Here is a 17,610-nt window from a genome sequence, read left to right on the forward strand (position 1 = left end):
TAAAGTTAACTGCAGCATTACCAAATTCCATGATTCTGATATTTGGGTTGGATCCTGAAATGCCATCGAGGAGTCGTGCTGGAGCTGCTTCATTTTCTCAGGGAAAAAATTCATTTAGCAGTGAAAATGGAGGAGTGGATGAATTTGAAAGGGTTTTTCCCCTCCTGTTTTTTCAGACCAGCAGGAAGATGAGAGCCCAGCCCTTCCCAGAGCTCCTGCCCTTCCCAGAGCTCCATCCCAGCAGTGTCAGGGAACATAAATCCCACTCACAGCCTCATATGGATGTTGCCCCCTCCCTGCTTTTATGGTGGACATAATTTAAACCTTCCCAGAGAGAATATTCCCAATTAATTCTCATTCCTGCTTTTATCTCTCATTCCTACTTGTTGGAAATGCATCCCTGCTCCTGGCAGGGATGGCACAGCTGCCATCCCTGTACCTCGGGGTATCTTAAAACCGTGAAGGATTTTCCAATTGAATTTTGATTTGGAAGCTGCCAGCTGAGAGCTTTGCACTGAAGAACTCAGCTTTTGGGAGAAATTCCCATCCAAGTATCCCGAATTTCCTTGGCTTTGTTTCTCCCACAGGGTTTGTTTACTCGGATCCCTTTTGCTTTGGTGTCACGACCCTGCCCTTTCCTTCCTCCTTCTGCGCGCCCCGCTCGTCATTAAACCTCCAGATTGTGACACAAAGTCATTTCTGCTCCGTGCGTTTTTCCCTCGGCTCCTCTCCTCGGGGATGCGGGATCTATCCAAGGACTGCACGTCTCTTAAGTGACACTTAGGATAATACTCCAAGAGAGCCATAAATGGAATTGCAGCCGTTAGCTCCGGAATGTGCCGCGAGCTCCCGCCCTGATGGGGTGCTCACAGCCACAGCTTCCCAATGTTCATTTTCTGATTGGTTTTTACATTTATTTCATGGAATTCCAGGGTTGAAAGGACATTCCTGCTCCGATGGGGTGCTCACAGCCACAGCTTCCCAATATTCCATTCCTGGGTTAGTTTTTACATTTATTTCATGGAATTCCAGGGTTTAAAGGGGTGTTCCCACTTTGATGGGGTGCTCACAGCCACAGCTTTCCAATATTTCACTGCTGGGTTGGTTTTTACATTGATTTCATGGAATTCCAGGGTTGCAAAGGACCTTAAGCTGATCTAATTCCAAGGGATTCCTTGGCAGGGACACCTTTCACTATCCCACGCCCCGTCCAGCCTGGCCTTGGATGATTCCAGGGATGCAGATGGGACATGCAAGGTGGATTTTTCTCCCTCTAAATGGTGGATTGCACATGGAAGGAGGCAGCCTCTGAAAGATTAATGGAGCTATTGATCCCAGCAGTGCTGTAACAACTCAGCATTGCTCAGACATCTGAGGGCTGCCAGCATTCCCAGAGATAAAAGCTGGAGCGGGAATGTTCATCTGTCTCCGTGACATCGTTCCTTGTGGGGTTTTTTTTTTTTTTAATCCCTTTTTATTTTCCCTCCTGTTCTGCCTATGTAAATTAAAGGAAGAGGAGAATAATGAGGGTCAGGTGGCAGGGTTGTTATTTAGGCTGAACCCCCTTGTAGGCTTCCAAATAGTTTCCAGAGTCATTGGGTAATCAAAGGCAGGAATAAAAATGGGAAGATCAAATAAATAACGTGGAGCTAATGAAACTCCATCCACGTGCCAGCAAATGTCAGGGAAAAAAGGGCTGGACATGCAAATTCCTCTTCATCCTGCTCCCCAGGGAGAAGTTCAGACACACTGAAGGTCATCCTAGACATTGTGATTCAGGCATAAAGTGGTGCTGGAAGAAAGAATCCCAATGGGAATCTTTCCCTTGTTTGCAGGATTTGTTCCCCAAGGAAGCCTCAAATCTGAAATGAGTCAGGACAGAAATGGGGCAGAAATTCCCAGTTCTGCACTGGAAACTGGAGGGTGCCCACATCTACTGGGGGTGAGCTGGTGGGACTGGCAGCACCCCAAATACATCAATAAATACTACATTATATCAATAAATACTACATTATATCAATAAATATGACATTATATCAACAAATATGATTTTATATCAATAAATGTGATATTAGATCAATAAATGTGAGGGAAGGGAGAAATCCTCCTTTTTTCTGGACATCCCAAACGAGGATCTGCAATATCCTCACATACATCCCCAGTTAATTGCATTATTTAATGGGGCACTCTCAAAAATACAAGCAGCAATTCAGGCCTGACAGAGGGATGAATTAGATGATCTAATTCCCTAAAATATGAGGGTTTGGAATCCTGAATCATCTCCATGTCCTGTGGTGTTTGGTGTCCCACAGGAACATTTTCCTGTCCAATTTCCACCTGGAACTCTGGAAAATGGAAATGCACCTGCATTCTTCTATTTTCAATTCCTCTTCTTCTTCTTCTTCTTCTTCTTCTTCTTCTTCTTCTTCTTCTTCTTCTTCTTCTTCTTCTTCTTCTCCTTCTCCTTCTTCTCCTTCTTCTCCTTCTCCTTCTCCTTCACCCTTTCTCCTTCTTCTTATTCTTCTTCTCCTTCTTCTTCCTCCTATTATTATTATCATTACTATTATTACATCAAAACATCTTTGATGAGCACCTTGAGCAACAAATGTCTAAAACTTTTAATCCCCTTGTTTAAAAAAGCTTAAAACACACAGAGAAACATTGATGGAAAATGTGTAAGATGAGGCTAAAACAAATGAATATCAGATTTAATGAAGTGTCTGCACGAATAATCTTGTTGGAAAGATGTAAAATTCTGTGTATGAGGAGGAAGTATGGATTGCAGAGGCATCAAAGTCTATTGGAAAAAAAATGTTGGTGACCATTATTTAAGTCTGAGGGGTCTGATGAGATTTGTGAGGATCAGTTCTCTTCCCTCTAACTCAAGCAAGATAATTGGAAGGACTGGAGGGAATTCCTTCAGCTGGAACTGGGGCATGGGGGAAGCTCTTTTCTTTTTGTCCTGTTTAAAAACCACATTTTCCCTGCCTGAAGCAGCTCCAGTCTCTTCCTTATAGGAGAATCATCAAATCACTGAATCGTCAAGGCTGGAAAAACCCTCCAAGGTTGAGTCCAACAATTCCCCGGCACTGCCAAGGCCACCACTGACCCATGCCCCCAAGTGCCACATCCACATTTTAAATTGGCTTTTCAATCCCTCCAGGGATGGGGATTCCACCCTGGGCCAGGGCTGGAATGAAGGAATTTTCCTGGTATCCAACCTGAGCCTCCCCTGGCACAGCTTGAGGCCATTTCCTCCCATCCTGTCCCTGTTCCCTGGGATCAGAGCCCGATCCCCACCCTCATTTTCCTGACCTGAAGGACTCTGTTCATGGTTGGACTCGATGATTTTAGGAGGCCTTTTCCAACCTTAATGATTCCATGGCCCTGTGCTTGGTCGCTTCCCTGTGCTTCCCATCCTTCCAACACCATTCCTGCTGCCCTGGGATGGCTCTCCATGGATTTAGCTCCACTGGGGATGAACAACCGGCCAGGCCTGGGGGTTGGAAAAGCCAAACCCATCCCCTTTAGCTCATGGAGAAGGGCTGAGCCCCAGGGATATCCCAGGAAGGAATTGTGTCCCCTTTAGCTCATGGAGAAGGGCTGGAGCCCCAAGAATATCTTGGGAATTAATTGTGTCCCCTTTAGCTCATGGAGAAGTGCTGGAGCCCTGGGGATATCCCAGGAAGGAATTGTGTCCCCTTTAGCTCATGGAGCCCCAGGAATATCCCAGGAAGGAATTGTGTCCCCTTTAGCTCATGGAGCCCCAGGAATATCCCAGGAAGGAATCGTGTCCCCTTTAGCTCATGGAGAAGGGCTGGAGCCCTGGGGATATCCCAGGAAGGAATTGTGTCCCCTTTAGCTCATGGAGCCCCAGGGATATCCCAGGAAGGAATTGTGTCCCCTTTATCTTGTGGAGAAGGGCTGGAACCCCAGGAATATCCCAGGAAGGAATTGTGTCCCCTTTAGCTCATGGAGCCCCAGGAATATCCCGGGAAGAAATCCTATTTCAACACGGATTCCTTACCCACTTAAGCCACCTCTTGGCTGCTCTCCAAAACGTAAACAGACTTCAGGGCTGGGACTCGGGGAGTCATTTCAGATGTGTTAGCTCGGATGTTGGGAATTTGGGACTCCTGAAGCCCCGGGCCTAAAAGGAACATTGTTTTCCCTCTCTTTGGTCCTTTTGCTGAACTCCAGCCACAGCCTCCCTGGATTTTCCCACCAGTATCCCTTTATCTGATGGGGCTGAGAAGGAAAACCTGTTGCAAGCATTAAATATTTTCTGATGGCTCATCTGCTTAATTGTGGCTCTGTAGGATCAGATTTCTGGGATACAGAGCAATTCCAAGCGTTTCTCATATTACAGCTCCGACTCTGAGGACGCTGCCAGCTGTGGAGGTGACTGCCTGGGGACACGCCAGGGGAGTTTTCCAAGGAAAAGCTTTCCCTTCTCATGAAATTCCTCCTTCCCAGCAGGTGACTTCTCCTGGTGGAGGAATATTTACAGAACAGGGATTGTCAGCCGAATTTTGGGAAAAAAGCAGCACTGAGGTGTCTGCAGGAAGGGCTGGGGAGGAGTTTGGTGTCCCTGCCTTGATGTGGCCACGTGCTTTTCCTGCCAAATTTCGGATTTTAACATCAATATTTCTGAGTGCTCAGGGTGGGATCCCTCAGGATCTTTGGCCATTCCCACTGAGCTTGGAGCAAGGACCATGCTGGCCACGAGGAGCTCTGGACCTTGGGAAAACCCTTCAAGCATGGCTGGGAGTGGGTAAAACCTCCTCCAGCACGGAGCTGAATTCCCATTTTGGATCCTTTGGAAGAATCTGCCTCCAGCAGTGGAGATCCAGGTGTAACAACCCCGTGCCAGGATCTGCAGCGGGGAACAGGACAGGGATGTGCAGCACCAGAGGTGTGAAGAAAATGTTCTCCAGGTGTGGTTTGTCCTCCTGCTCAGTGTGCTGGGAATTCTGTGAGGATAGAGGGTGAAAGATAGAGGATGAAGGGTGGACGATGAGGAATGGGAGGTGGAGGATGGAAGATGAAGGGTGGAGGATGAAGAATGGAGGGTGGAGGGTGGAGATGGAAGATGAGGACGGAGGAAGGAAGACAAAGGATGGAGGGTGGAGAATGGAGGATTGAGGGCAAAGGGTGGAGAGTGGAGGATGAAGGATGGAGGATGGAGAGTGGGAGGATGGAGGCTGAACAATGGATGGTGGAAGATAAAGGATTGGAGGGTGGAGAAGGCAGGATTGAGGACAGGGTGGAGGATGAGGGATGGGAAATGGAATGTGGAAAATGAGTGGTGGATGAAGGATGGGAAGTGGAAGGTGGAAAATGGAGGGTGGAGGATGAAGGACGGGAAGTGGAAGGTGGAAAATGAGTGGAGGATGAGGGATGGGAAGTGGAAGGTGGAAAATGAGTGGAGGATGAAGGACAGGAAGTGGAAGGTGGAAAATGGGGGATTGAGGATATAGGGTGAAGGATGGAGGATGGAAAACAAAGGATCGGGGCTGGGGACCGGAGGGTTGAGGACGAAAGGTGAAGAGCGGAGGATGGAAGGTGGAAAAGTGCCCGCCGGGATTTCGGGCTGGATTTTTCCTGCAGTTTTCCAGAGCCATCCTAAGGTGGCAGAGTTGCCGTCTGCGGCGGGCTGCTTTGCGATCCAAGGGGAGGAAAGGTATTCCAGGGAAACGATCATTTGTCTTGCAAAGCAGCCTGAGCCGTACAGGAGAGAGAAAGATCTGAGAGCAAATTAGCGAGTACTAATTACAAATGTGCCAGCGCTGGAATATTCAGGTCATTACAAATTTGTAACTCGCTTTGAATCGCTCTGCGGCAGCAGATGAGCAGATGGCGAGAGATCCTGGCAGCCGGTGTCCCACCCTGCCGGGGAAAACGGGGGCTGGAATTGTGCCCTGCCCTGGGCCAGGTGCCACCCCGGGCATTCCCAGCTCCTGTGGGACACGGATGTGCCACCTCCTCCCTGGCCGTGGCAATCCCGGCTGCAAAATCCGTGGCATTAAAGGCTGGAGGGAAGGATCTGATTCCCCACAGCATCCACAGATCCGGGGGCTGGAAGTGGAGTAGGAGGGATGGAATTGGCAGCTGAGCTGAGTGGGGGTCACTGGTACCAGTCAGGGCGCTCCCAATCCCTTCCCAACCTTCCCAGTGTTGCCAGAGCATGAGGGATGCCTGAATCTGGGAACATTTTGCGTCCTCGAGGAAAAAATGAGGTGGAATCGCTTCAGTTGTGCTGTCGTTATCACTGGAATTTTAATTTCAAATAATTGTAAATTCTATCCAACGTAGCTGGAGCCATTTCCATTAATTTTCTGCATTTCTGTGCTTGTAACATTTAGGATAAAAATGAATCCAGTGGGAGATCATCCTTGGCACTTCCTTGGAGCTTTTGATGGATGCACATGGGAGGTGAGCTGGTTTTGGAGGAGGGCAGAGTCACACCAGGACATGGAGAAGATCTTCAGCTTCTCCTCTTGGTTTATGCAGCCCATGAAAGGGAACATTGTCTGGACATGCCTGGCTCACCCTTTGGAGTGGGAAGTTAAGCAGGACCAAAGCTGCTCATAAGGAAAATTTTACCCCATAAGGAGCAAAAATGGGGAATAACTCTGTTTGAGAAATTATTCCTCCTCTCCACTCTCTGGGAAGCAACAGGAATGTGTCCATTGCTGCTGCAGCAACTCCAGTTTCCCCCTTCTGGAAAACTTGATCCTAATCCTTGAATCCCACCTGGAGAAATCCCAAGGAGGCAGGCACTGAGTTCCAAATGGAATGCTGGATGGGAAGTCCCTCTGGAAGCTGTGCTCCTTGGAAGATGCCACCAGCTGCTCCTGGGGCTGTGGGAATGCTGCCAGGACAAAGACTCCTTGGATTTTAGGAAGTGGGGAGAGCTTCAGGAGGGCAGGGATTCCATCCTCTCCAAGGCTCCAGCCCTTCTCCACGAGCTAAAGGGGACACAATTCCTTCCCGGGATATTCCTGGGGTTCCAGCCCTTCTCCACAAGATAAAGGGGACACAATTCCTTCCTGGGATATCCAACTCAGCTCCCAGCACTGGGAGGAGGAGAGCCAGCGTGGCTTTGTAGGCTGTGGCACGACGGGAATTTCTCAACGTGTAACAACTGCAAGGAAAAAATGAATTAAATAATCTGGGGCCGTGTCTTATCTGCTGTGACGATTCGCTGTGCTCAGTAAGCCGTGAAATTCCTCATTTCTCAGCAGGGATGCAGTGGGTGACTGAGCTGCCTGAAAAACACCCAGGGCTCCTGCTCTGAGCACGGAGAAACCAGGGAGAGACGAGCCTGGATTCACGGGATGGAGAGGAAAACGTGGATTTGGTCCTCAGGTGGTTCTTGGCTGCTCCAGGGCCTTCCTGCATCACAAATATCTGGTCCCACGCGCCAGAGGGAAGGCTGGGCAGCAATCCCCGTCCTGCTCCCACTGAAGGTACAAATTTCCTGGAAAAGGGGCACTGGGCAATTGTTTATGGATTTAGTTGTGGTTACTCGCCCGTGGTGGGTGCCTGCTGCAGCAGCACTGGGAGCACAGGTTAATCTGTGGGATATCCACATCTCCAGGCTCTCTGCTCACGCAGAGAGCCAGAACCACCCGAATATCCTAAATTCCAGCTTCGTGCTGTGCCTGATCTCCCCTGCCCCGGGATAACCTCTCCTACTCCTCATTTCATTAGCGATGCCCTCTGGAGAACGCATCCAAATCCTTCCCGTGGAGGCAGCTGAGGTGCAAACACCCAAAAAACCCGGAGCAGGAGGGATGGGGCATCCCGGTCCTGATCCCTGCTCCCTCCTCATTATGCACTTCCAGTGGCTTTGGAGCAATCAGTCCCATTCTCAAGGACATTGACGGATTAGCCTCATCAGTCCCCTGCTGTGGCCGCCAACTTTGCCCATATTAATCAGAAAAAACAGCTCCCTGATTGCCTTTTAAACCGCACAGGAGATATATTTGTCTTGGGGAGGTCCGTGACATTTTCGACGTGCCTTGAAGGAGCTTTGCCGCGGCTTCCCGAGGGGTTGGAAAAGCGGGAAGGAAATGTTTTTGCTCCGTCCTGATGGTCTCCTGCCGGAGTTTGAAAATGCAGCAGCTCCTTGAGGCTGTCCTGGGGAGATTTTGCTGGGTGATATCAAACATAAACACTCCTTGCTGTAATTTGGGTCTGATTCAGGCTCTCCACAGCCTCCTGCTTTAGCCACGGGCGCTGTGCTGTATTTTTCCCTCCCAGGAGGCAAGGAAAGCAGCTTTACCCTGTAGCTGATTGGGGTGTGAGGCTCGGGTTCCTCCCTCTGCCCTCAAGGGCCGACAGTGGTCAGGGAATATTCATCTCCTGGTGAGCCCATGGTCCCCTCCTGCTGCTGTTGGACATCAGAGAGTGACAACGAGACACTGACCCAAATCTGGGGGTGACATTTGGCCCTTGTGCGCCACATGCCAGGAATTCGGGTTTTTGGAACAACCAGAAGAGTGAGTCAAAGCTGAGGCAACAAATGTGGAATTAAATGTGGAGAAACAAATGTGGAATTAAATGTGGAGAATGGAATCATGGAATGGTTTGGGTTGGAAAGGAGCTTAAAGCTCATCCAGCTCATCCCTGCCATGCCCAGGGACACCTTCCATATCCCAGGCTGCTCCAAGCCCTGTCCAGCCTGGCCTTGGAAACCTCCAGGGATCCAGGGCAGCCACAGCTGCTCTGGGAATTCCAGCCCAGCCAGGAATTCCCAATTCCCAATCTCCCAGCCATCCCTGCCCTCTGGCAGTGGGAGCCATTCCCTGTGTCCTGTCCCTCCATCCCTTGTCCCCAGTCCCTCTCCAGCTCTCCTGGAGCCCCTTCAGGCCCTGCAAGGGGCTCTGAGCCTGATGTGCCAGGTCCAGGGTTATTCCTGGAGCATCCCTTGAGGAAAGGCTGCACAGAGGAAGAGAAGACTTCCAGAGAGTTCCAGGGTGAACCCATCCCAAAACACCTGTGAGGTTTTACAAACCCCCTTTGAGCTGCCAAACATCTCCCAGCAGGATTCCTGTGTCCCCACTCACCCTGAGGATGCCAGGCAGGGGGGATTTTGCTTTTCCAGGGTGTTCTCACCGCCTTCGAGCCTATTTAAAGCCTGCAAAGCTAAAAAAAAACCCTGTTAGTCCCCGGCACATGGTGTGTGTGCATCACCTCCTGCCAAGCTGGGCCCTGTGCTCCCCTCAGGCGAGGCTGGGAGAGGAATCCCAGCCCAGATCCAGGGATGTGTCCTTAGGAAGGACTCGGTTAGGGAAGTGATGCCTTGAGCAGGCTGCCCTGGAGCAGAGTGACAGAACAAAGCAGGGATTGATTCCAAGGATCTCCTCCATGGATCCACCTTGGGCAGCACCAGAGCCCAGCCAGGGCTGCAGCCAAGAGGAACCAAAATGGTCCCAAAATGCACGAGCGCTCCCGGGGGCTCTCACTGGGATCAGCTCTGCTCCATTTGCACCTTGCAGTTCATTGGCCACTTCCAGCTTGAGGGGATCAAGTCCCATCCTGCTTGTTTTTCTCTCTGCAGCCCACGCTGGTTGTGCTCCTGGGCCTGAGCTTTGGATCATTTGTCCTTGGTGCCCAGCTGGAGAAGGAATTGTTTTGTCTCCCTGCTCTGTGCAGAGAGCTCAGCAACACTTCATGTGAAGCTCAGAGCTGCACACCAAAGCAGCACAGAGCCTGGAAAATAGAAAATCCAAACCTGAGGCATCAGAATGCACCTCCAGGAGCACAGCGTTAATTACTGCGCAGGTAACGAGCTGCTCGGCATTAATGGCTCTGCCAGCACAGCCCTTCCCAGCTCTTTACCCAACTCTTTCCCCAGATATTTATTCCAGCTATTTGTCCTGCCCCGGAGCTGCTTGGCACCAGCCACGGAGCTGCCCCATGCCAGTTTTCTCCTGTGTAAATGGGAATAATTTTGGAGGTGTCTATTAGAGGGTTTTCCAAGCTCCTGTGATCCCCCTTATTCCCACTTTTCTCCCTGCTTCTCCCACAAGACTGGGAATCCTTCTGGTTTCAGCCCTTCAGGAATTTGTTTTCCCTCCTTTCTCGCTGATGTTTGCTTTCTTTATTAGGTGCTGATCTGCTCTCCTCTCGTTCAGGCACTGACCTGGCAGCCTCCCATCCTTTCCAGGAGATTACAACCTGGTTTCTTTCAAAGATCTCCCTCAGAATGCTCAAATTATACATTAGACCCAGAGAGAACACCAGAACGTGTATTTTAAGAGAGAAAATAAAGCCCTCAGCAGTCCGTGGAGTGATGTGAGAGGAGAGGAAAATCTGTTTCCATGGAATTTTCTTTCTTTTGCATAAAATTTACAGGAAGCTGCAATAGATTTTCATTTTCCTGGACAAATAGTCATAAATCATAAAACGGTTTGGGTTGAAAGGGACCTTTAAAGGCCATAGAATTCCAATCCATGCATGGGCAGGGACACCTGCCACTATCCCAGGTTGCTCCAAGCCCTGTCCTTGGACATTTCCAGGGATGGCACAGCCACAGTTTCTCTGGGAATTCCATTCCAGGGCCTCCCCACCCTCACTGCAAAACCTCCTTCCTTAAATCCAGTCCAAATCCAGCCAAATCCTTCCTTTTAAAAACATTCCCCTTCTCCTCTCACAGCAGCCCTGCCACAAAGTTTGTCCCCATTTTTCTCAGAGCTCCCCTTCCAGGATTGTCTCCCTTTCCTTCTGGGATTTTTTTCTGTGGTGATTTAGGGAATTTTGTGATAAATTTAAGGGATTTTCCACTTTTGTGCAGAAAGATGTGAAAGATATGTCAAGGATTGGGATGCCCACCTTCCCCAGTGTGGGATTTCTGCACGTTTGGCTCTGGCCAAGAATTCCCAGCCTCGGATTCCGTCCTCTTTATCCCAAATTTCTCCTGCTGGAAACAACCAGCCCGTGACAACCCCTCTGCTTTCCCCAGAAACTCTGTTTAAAACTTCTCTGCGGGCCCTGCCTGCTTTAGGAAATGCTCTCCCCGTGGCTGCCAGATGAAAAGCAGAGATAAGGAATGGATTGAGCCCAGCAGAAAGTTAAAATTAGTTCAAATTTTAGTGCAGAAAGTTAAAGTATTGTGGATTTTTTTTTTTCCCCCCGCTGATTTCTGGGCGAGAGCCAGGGATGCAAAGCCTGCAGAGTTACCTGGTGCCTCCAGGGTGATGGATGTGCTCCGGGAGGGGATGCTGGAGCTGCCAGGGCAGCTGGAATTGCTGTGGCAGGGCAGAGGGAGCCCAGGGAATGCGTGAAGCTATGTTAATGGAGAGGCTGCAGTCCCAGCACGTCGGGAATTCCTGGAGCTGCAGGTCCCACAGCAGCCAAACCCCACAGTGCGTGAAAGGAACCGCAGAAAACCCGGTGAAAAGTGGAATCCCAAAAGACTGAGGGGCTCACAGAAGAAAATTCCTGGGCAAATTTCCCCAAGCGTGACCTCCAGCATGGATTTAGAATCGTGGAATATTTTGGGTTGGAAGGGACCATAAAATGTCACCTCATCCCTCCCTACCTGGGGAACACCTCTCACCAATCCCAATTTAAAAAATAATTTTATATTTGCTGCAGATGATTTCAAGGACATGAAATAAATGGGGCTGTTTACTTCTTCATTTTTTTTTTTTTTTTTGGAGGATTACATATCCCCCAGTGCCCACACCTTTAAATAACCTTACTGAAATGAAAACAGGGATTCTAAAAATGTTTTAGAATCGAGTGCTCAATGGGTTTGTATGAACACAGTTATTATTGTCCTTGGAAAATCACACTGAGGATGTGAAAAGCTTGGGATCATCACAGAGCATCACCCTGCCCACACATCTTCAAATCTGGTTTTGTTTTACCAGGAAAGTGTTCTGCCTTCTATTCTCCCAAGGTGGAGAACTGACCATTGGATTTTAAGGGAGAAAATGGGCTGGAAAATACTGCCAGGGCTGTCGTGTGTGCATCCTGAGAGGAATTCAGGATTTCAGCATGGTGGGAAGTTATTTTGGTGCTGATCCTGTAATATTTTTAATTTTTTATATGTATATTTTTATATTTATTTTTATTTTTACATTTCTGCCCACAGAAGCTGTTGCTGCCCCATCCCTGGAAGTATCCAAGGCCAGGCTGGAAGGGGTTTGGAGCAACCTGGAATAGTGGAAAATTCTCCATGGCAGGGATTGGAATTAAATGGGCTTTAAGATCCTTTCCAAACCAAACCATTCCATGATTCTGTGACTCCATGGCTATTCCATTGAGGCACGTTGGAACTAGTCACAAACACAGCTCCCAAACAACTCAATCCAACGTCAAGACTACATTGGAGCGCACCAGAAAGGCAAGGAAATGTTTGAAGGAGATATAATAAAATTAAATCTGATCAAAATAATTTGCTGTCCATCTCTGCTCCTTTTTTTTCCTGAGCCACTCCTCTAATTTAATTAGAGCTTTTAGCAACAACACAAAACTAAGGATGATTTTCCAAGAGCTATTTTGGCTCCTTAGGTACCATTTCCAGCTCTTTATTCTTCCCTGGAGAGGCTCTGAAGAGGAATTCACCTCTCTGGATAAACGAGGGAAGGACCAGGTCTGCATCAGCAATGCCGTGCTAGAAAGTCATTCCCATTCCTCACCTGGAATTTGGGTTTTTTTTTTTTTTTTGGACACACAGCCCTGCAGCATCCCCTGTGATGCTCCTGGTGCTGTCGGCACTTGGATAAAACAATTTTTTTCCAGCAGCAGCTCCTCATTAGGAACCCGAGCAGCTCCAGCATCTCCCCTGCCCTTGCAAACTGTTATGCAAATAACTCTTGCTGACAGCACAAATACATTCATTTGGGTGTCGCACTAATTGATTTTCGCTCATTAGGAGTGCTTTCGCCCTAATTTGATAAGGAAGTGTGAAACTCTTTCTCCCGGCAGCAGGTTTGGTATTTGTGGAGGTATTAAGGAGGTGTTAATGAGCCCCGGCTCTCCCGTCACGTTGATGGTTTGGGGAGCAGTCCCGGCGCCTGTTGCTCGTGGGGCTTTGGCTAATTAAGTTAATTACGTGGCATGTGGCACGCAGGGATGCGTGGCACAGGCAGCGGCGTGGCTGCTGTCCCTGTTTTGGGTGGATTTGGGAAGTTTGATGCACAAATTTGGTGAGATCTGTCCCTGAGTGACCTCGCAGCGAGGTCACCTTCCATCAATTGTCCCACTGGAATCTCCCTTCCCTGAAACTCATCCAACATCCCATTCCTCAGGATAAGGAGACACTTTGCTCTGTATTGATCTCCTGAGTCAGATGCAGCAGCATGGCTTCTGTCCCTGTTTTAGGTGGATTTGGGAAGCTGGAAGCACAAAATTTGGTGGGATCCATCCCTGAGCGACCTCGGAGCGAGGTCACCTTCCATGGATTGTCCCATTGGAATCCCCCTTCCCTGAAACTCATCCAACATTTCATTCCTCAGGATAAGGAGACACTTTGCTCTGTATCTATCTTCTCTGTATTTATCTCCTGAATCAGAAGCAGCAGAGTGGTTTCTGTCCCTGTTTTAGGTGGATTTGGGAAGCTGGAAGTTGTTGGGATCCATCCCTGAGAGCTCTTGGAGCGAGGTCACCTTCCATGGATTGTCCCACTGGAATCTCCCTTCCCTGAAACTCATCCAACATTTCATTCCTCAGGATAAGGAGACACTTTGCTCTGTATTTACCTTCTGAATCAGAAGCAGCAGAGTGGCTGCTGTCCCTGTTTTAGGTGGATTTGGGAAGCTGGAAGCACAAAATTTGGTGGGATCCAACCCCGAGCGAGCTTTGAGCGAGGTCACCTTCCATGGATTGTCCCACTGGAATCTCCCTTCCCTGAAACTCATCCAACATTTCATTCCTCAGGATAAGGAGAGACTTTGCTCGGTATTTACCTCCTGAATCAGAAGCAACAGAGTGGTTTCTGTCCCTGCTTTGGGTGGATTTGGGAAGCTGGAAGTTGTTGGGATCCATCCCTGATCGCCCTTGGAGTGAAGTCCCCTTCCTTTGATTGTCCCACTGGAATCTCCCTTCCCTGAAACTCCTCCAACATCCCATTCCTCAAGTGAAGGACTTTCCTCTAGATTTATTTCCCATTATTTTGGGGCTGAGGGGCCAAGATCCTGGGAAGAACAGGATTGGATTCGATGGATCCATTGTTTGCACACACAGAACAACCCCTGTTCTTAGGGAAACCAAGAAATGTCCCAAAATCCTCTTTTTTTTTTTTTTTTGCCACTGGAAAGGCAAAACAGCTGCCTGTTGTCTCCAGGGTGGGTTGTCCCAAGCGTTCCTAAAGATTTTCTGGATCCAGAGCTGTGTGGAGGCTGGAATGTCTGTTTTACTGTAAATCTGGACATTTCAAAAGCTGTTTTTATTGCACTTGAACTCGAGCCAAATATTTTCAGCCTGACACGAGCAACAACACTTTTTAATACAAGAGTTTCAAAAGCATTGTTTTCCTTCCAAAAGAAAGAGATTCCCCCAAAAAATTATTTATTTTATTTTATTTTTTTATCCTTAGCAAATGTCATGGACATGCTTTTTTTTTTTTTTTTTTAATGAAAAAACTATTACCATATGTGAGGGGAAAAAAATGGAAGAACTAAAAATTTGGCATCATTTGGGCATTTGTGGCAGAGTTTTTTTTCAACATAAACCACGGAAAAAAAGCCATGGATGTGGTTTGGTGGCACTTGGATGGTGCAGGAAGACACGCAGGGACATCTTGGGCTCTCATGAATCCGAATGAATTCCAATTTTCAAGGAATGACCCTAAAAATAATTCCTGCTGTGGCTGAGAACAAAGATTGCTCCCAGATGGAGAGAGAAGCAGTGGTGGGACATGGGCTAATCAAGGGAAAATAATGGGAAAAAATGCAAAATCTCCATGAAGTTGAGGAAAAGTTGGATGAGCCTTTGGCCAGACATCAGGCTGAGGACAAAACACAGATTTTTTTAATGCCATGTGTTTTTAAAACCCTAAATTTATCCTCTAAATGTTCCCCGTATCCTTTTGTTCCTTTGTCAGCTGGTTTGGTTGGGTTTTTTTTTTTTTTTTTTTTTTTTTTTTTTTTTTTTTTTTTTTTTTTTTTTTTTTTTTGTTTGGTTTTTTTGTTTTGTTTTGTTTTTGGGTTTTTTTGTGGTTTTTTTTGTGTGGGTTTTTTTTTTTTTTTTATTCTACTGAACTTTGTATTTAGGTACAAAAAAAAAAAAAAAAAAAAAAGGAAGGAATCCTGGCAAAATCCCTCATCCCAGCCTCTGGAGAGATCCATGCTGGGCCATAAATCCACGTTGCAGCCTGATGTTGGAGCTGACCAGGAGTGACAGCTCCGGCAGCTCAGGACCTCAGGCTTCCCTCTGAAATGGTTTATTTGGGATTTTTCCTCCGAACAGTTTTTGTTCCAGGCGGTTTGAAGGGTCTGAAGGCACAGGTGGGTCGAGATTCGGATCTCAGGAGGGTCTGGATTGAGTTTTTACTTTTGGTCACTCACAGGTGAGGGCTCTGACTCATGAAAAACCCAAATTTCATTGATGGTGTGCCAGGAGGCTGAGTCAGGTGTGGGTCACGGCCTTGCACGGCGTGAGAGGGCGGAATCGTCATGGAATTGTCATGGAATCGTCATGGAATCATCATGGAGTCATCAAGGAATCGTCATGGAATCATCATGGAGTCATCAAGGAATCGTCATGGAATCATCAAGGAATCGTCATGGAATCATCAAGGAATCGTCATGGAATCGTCATGGAGTTATCATGGAATCGTCATGGAATTGTCATGGAGTCATCATGGAGTCATCAAGGAATCATCATGGAATCATCATGGAATCGTCATGGAATCATCATGGAATCATCATGGAGTCATCATGGAATCGTCATGGAGTCGTCATGGAGTCGTCATGGAATCATCAAGGGATTGTCATGGAGTCATCATGGAGTCATGGAATCATCATGGAGTCATCAAGGTATCGTCATGGAATCATCATGGAGTCATCAAGGAATCGTCATGGAATCGTCATGGAGTTATCATGGAATCGTCATGGAATTGTCATGGAGTCATCATGGAGTCATCAAGGAATCATCATGGAATCGTCATGGAATCGTCATGGAATCATCATGGAATCATCAAGGAATTGTCATGGAGTCATCATGGAGTCATGGAATCATCATGGAGTCATCAAGGAATTGTCATGGAATCATCATGGAATCATCATGGAATTGTCATAGAGTCATAATGGAATTGTCAAGGAATTGTCATGGAGTCATCATGGAATCGTCAAGGAATTGTCATGGAATCATGGAATCATCATGGAGTCACCATGGAATCGTCATGGAATCAGGGAGTGGTTTGGGTGGAAGGGACATGAAAGAGCACTCAGCTCATGGGCAGGGACACCTTCCACCACCCCAGGGTGCTCCAAGGATCCCAGGCTGCTCCAAGCCCCGTCCAGCCTGGCCTTGGACACTTCCAGGGATCCAGGGGCAGCCCCAGCTGCTCTGGAAAAGCTGAGCTTTGCTTTGTCTGGGGCTCAGCCTCGATTTTACAGCTGAAAAATCTGTTTTCCACGACCCAGCAACGATAACAAATATTCAACACCAGCAACAGCTCCCTCAGTCCTGTTTTTTACCAGACTCCAAAAAATGTGAGGTTTTTAATCAAATTTCCTCTAAATTACCTCATTTTATCTGAAATTATTTGAATGAATCATGAGTCTGTTTGGGTTTGAAGGGATATTTAAAGGTCCACCCCCCTCTCCCAGGTTGCTCCAAGCCCCATCCCACCTGACCATGAATATTTCCAGGGATTCATCAGCACTTCCAGGGATCCAAATCCATTTCAAAAACCCATTTTCAGCCCTAGTTAATAAAATCTCCATCCCCAGCAGGAGCACAAGGAGCAGGAGGAGCCTGCCCAGAACACAACCCTGCACCCTGAGCTTGTGCTCACAATCTCTGACTCATCCCTGCTGCACAACAACCACAAAGAGATAAATTGATAAATTCAGGGATTTTTTTTTTTTTTTTTTTTTTTTTTTTTGGTGTTGTAAAGCGCTGGAGCACAGTTTAAAATCTTCGTCAGTCAATATTTTGGGAAGTCTTTTCCAAGAGTGTGTGCAGAACACAGGACATGGCTCAGAACCCAAGCGCTCCTTTCAGGGTTGAATTCTTCTTCCAGTTGTTGTGGCTGTGACAGGAGAGTTTGGCACTGCAAACCTCCAGCACGTTTTTGGGGAAAATCCACCGTTTTTGGTGTTTAACCTCCCGGTCATGACAGGGATGATCCAAACCAAAGGTGCCTGATCTGAGCTCACCCAAAAAATGAGAATAATCCCCTAACAAGAACAAAGCCTTCACTAGGGAGAGAGAGAGAGAGAGAGAATTGTAAATTTATAATCTCTCCACGGAGTGAAATTCCTGAATATATTGGGGTTTTCTCTAACTGGGAGCTTAAACCCCATCTTTTTTCCAGACTGGATATTCCTCCTTTTTCTACAGCGCTGATCCAAAGGCTTGGAAAGCCCCCAGCCATCCTTGCCCCACTTTCCCCTTGGAATATTTGTTCCAGAAAACATTCCATCA

The sequence above is a fragment of the Vidua chalybeata genome, chromosome 7, assembly GCF_026979565.1.
Source record: "Vidua chalybeata isolate OUT-0048 chromosome 7, bVidCha1 merged haplotype, whole genome shotgun sequence".
NCBI lineage: Eukaryota > Metazoa > Chordata > Aves > Passeriformes > Viduidae > Vidua > Vidua chalybeata.